This window comes from Cynara cardunculus (genome assembly GCF_001531365.2).
Source record: "Cynara cardunculus var. scolymus isolate 2C chromosome LG 10, CcrdV1, whole genome shotgun sequence".
Taxonomy (NCBI): domain Eukaryota; kingdom Viridiplantae; phylum Streptophyta; class Magnoliopsida; order Asterales; family Asteraceae; genus Cynara; species Cynara cardunculus.
The window spans coordinates 11,249,718-11,253,031 of NC_037537.1; positions in this window are offsets into that span (position 1 = coordinate 11,249,718).

Sequence of the window (3,314 nt, forward strand, 5' to 3'; positions counted from 1 at the left end):
GAGGGAAGGAAGTCAAATCTTCCAAGTCCACTAACCCTATTGGACCCATTGAAAAATGGGTACCAAAGAAAATTTAATCTTCATTACGATTACAGGACTTAATGAGTATCTAGTATCTCGATAGTGGATGCTCTAGACATATGATGGGAAATAAGTCGCTGGTCACTGATTACAAGGAAGAGAAAGGTTCCTCAGTAACCTTTGGTGGAAATTGAAAGGGTTACACCAAAGGATTTGGTGTAATAAATATTGGAGTTACTACCTTTAGAAGAGTTGCTTACGTTGAAGGACTAAAGAACAATCTTMTCAGCGTAATTCAGTTGTGTGACAAAGACTTCACAGTGAAATTTTCTAAGAAAACTTGTTTAGTCAGTAATAAGGACATAAACCTTGCACTAACTGGCAGTCACTTGGAAAATGTCTATGTTATCAACATGGATTTTCTCTCTAAAGCTTTTTCAGATGTTAATTAGTTATGGTACAAGAGTTTTTCTTATCTGAACTTCAAAACGCTCAATGACCTTTCAAGAAAGAAGCTAGACATAGGTCTTCCTCAACACTCTTATACAAAGGAATCTCTTTGCTCAACGTGTGAAAAATGAAAACAATCCAAAGCTAGTTTCAAGTCAAAACAAGTATCTTTAGTGACTACTCTTCATCTTCTCCATACAGATCTATTTGGCTTTGTCAACATTCAATCTATCGCTGGAAAGAAGTATTGTGATAATTGATTTATTTCTTATAAAGTTCGAGGTGTTGCTTTTAAAATTGTTTGAAAGTTAACGGGTGTGTTTTGAAAATATGTTTAAAATATCTAAAGTTTTCCACCACGTCTTTCTAAATATATATGTATATATATATATATATATATGTGTGTGTGTGTGTGTGTGTTTATTTTTTTTTCTTACATTTAAAAGAGATAAAAAGAGAAAGAGAAAGAAAGTTGGTGAGCTCATATTTATGGTTCTCTAGTTTGAAACAAAAACATAAGAAGAAGTGTTTCGATTACGTGTTTACTATCATAATTTGTTACTGTTTAAAGTATCATCTTCCTATGATTTCAAGGTGAATTATTATTTTAAAAAACATCATTCGATTTGCTTTGATAAGGAATAATATGGTTTTCTGTTTCATACGTGGGGTGTTTTGAAATTGAATATATGCTATTTTTAGCATAATATTGGGATTTGATATGTTATTATCAACTGATTTGAAGTAAGGGGTGACATAATCAGGAGAGGTGTATTCTGGGATAAGGGTGGCATAATCAGAAGAAGTGTATTCTAGGATAAGGGTGGCATAATCAGAAGAGACGTACACTAGGATAAGGGTGGCATAATCAATTTCGTGTTAAAATGAGATTTTGATCATACAAACTATTTTTATCGAATCTATATGATGCGATGAGTTTGTGTTATCTCATCTGTGATGCGATAAGCTTGGGTGATTGCATCAAGTGTGATGCGAAAAAGAGATTATATCATCCTTGTGGTGCGAGGAGTTGGTTTATCACATCCTTGAGGTGCGACAAGTGTGTTTATTGCATCAGTATGGTGAGAAAATGGTGATTATCACATGTGTTTGATGCGATGAGTTGTGTTTATCGCATCTGTTGGATGCGACAAGTTGGGTTTATCGCATTGGTTGAATGCGACAAAATGTATTCTTATATATGTTTGATGCGATGAAATGGGTTATCTCATCATTGGGATGCGATAAGATGGGGTTGTCTCATCTATTTGATGCGACAAAATAGGGTTTGTTGTGTTAAACATCAATTACATGTTATCTTTTTAAAGATTAGCTTTTCTGAAAAAACTAAAAGATTGCTTCTAAATTTACTAAGGATGGAGTATGAAGAGAAGAATTCAGAGTTATGTATCACAGTGTTAGACCCCAAACTTGTAAAAGTGTAAGTAAGAAGTGTCTTGCTCTAGTCAATAGGACTTAGTCTATAGAAGCTGTCTGGCTAAGAGCTCTCATGCAGAGGATCAAGGACTAGAGCTCTTACTCAGAGTGAAGGTTCCTTTATACATAGCCCGTGCTCTATCTCCGTGAATGTTCAAGTCTTGTGCGCCAAAAAGTATAAGCGCTTGACTCAAAGCAATAACTCCAAGACCCAGAGCGTCTGCATAGTACATGCAGAGCTTCTGCATATGCAGAGCCTCTGCATAGTACATGCAGAACTTCTGCATATGCAGAGCCTCTGCATAGTACATGTAGAGCTTCTGTATGATCATGTAGAGCATCTGGCTACCTTCTTCACGGAAAGTGCGCGTTAGCCTAGGCATTCTCGATAACGTCTAGCAGCTTAAAGGCGGCTTGACCAAGTCTGCTCCGCTAATCAAGGAAAGTCAAAGATAAGGATGCATACCAGTCAGCTCAGAGTTCCACGCCTAATTTATAGCTTAGTTTGTTAGACCTAGACGTATAAAAGGAGGCATCCGCCTCAGGTTCAAAACACCTGAAGGAGCCGACTGATACTATACGCAAATTCTTGTGAGATTACTTTTGTTCTTCATTGTTTATTATTATCAATAAAAGCATTCGGTTATTCAAAGTTTTATTCACTGCTTTTACTTTCTTTTTTGAATATCTTGTTTAATCAATAGAGATACTTTGTTGTTCTTAATTCTTATTTTACGCAAACCATATTTCTACAACTTAAGAATATCTGGGTTCAAACAATTGGTATAAGAGCCTTCTAATCAAATCAATTGATTAGTCGATCGATATCCGACTGGATTATACTCTTAATTGTTTTTTGATTATTCGTTTTTAAAAGGATTTATCACTCCTAATTTGTCAATTTTTAAAAACGTTTGCTTTTCCGTAATCTGATTTTTTTGTCGCTCGTCCTTCTCGTCAAATTTCTTTTTTCAAAATTTCTATTAAAAATGTCGTCTTCTCAATCATGGAACTCCATGTATAGTGCCGGCTCCTTAACAAAACCTCCGACTCTCATTAGGGAAGAATGTCCCCAATGGAAGATCCGGATGATCAATTTCTATGAGGGTCTTGACCTAGAATTGTATGAGTCAATCTTAAATGGCCCATACGTCCCTACCACCGTCATTCCTCGGATTCCTGCTACTGGCGATACAGTTGAGGTACCTGCCAGACGTGTACCCAAGCTTCGTCGTGACTGGAACAATGAAGATAAACGAAGAGTGGAGGTAGATTAAAAGGCCAAACGACTTTTGATCATGGCGCTTCCCAACGAAATCTTCCACTCACTAGACGCGTGCGACTCGGCGAAGGATTTTTGGGATCAACTGGCCAACCAGTTGGAAGGGGGCATCAAGATGAAGAAG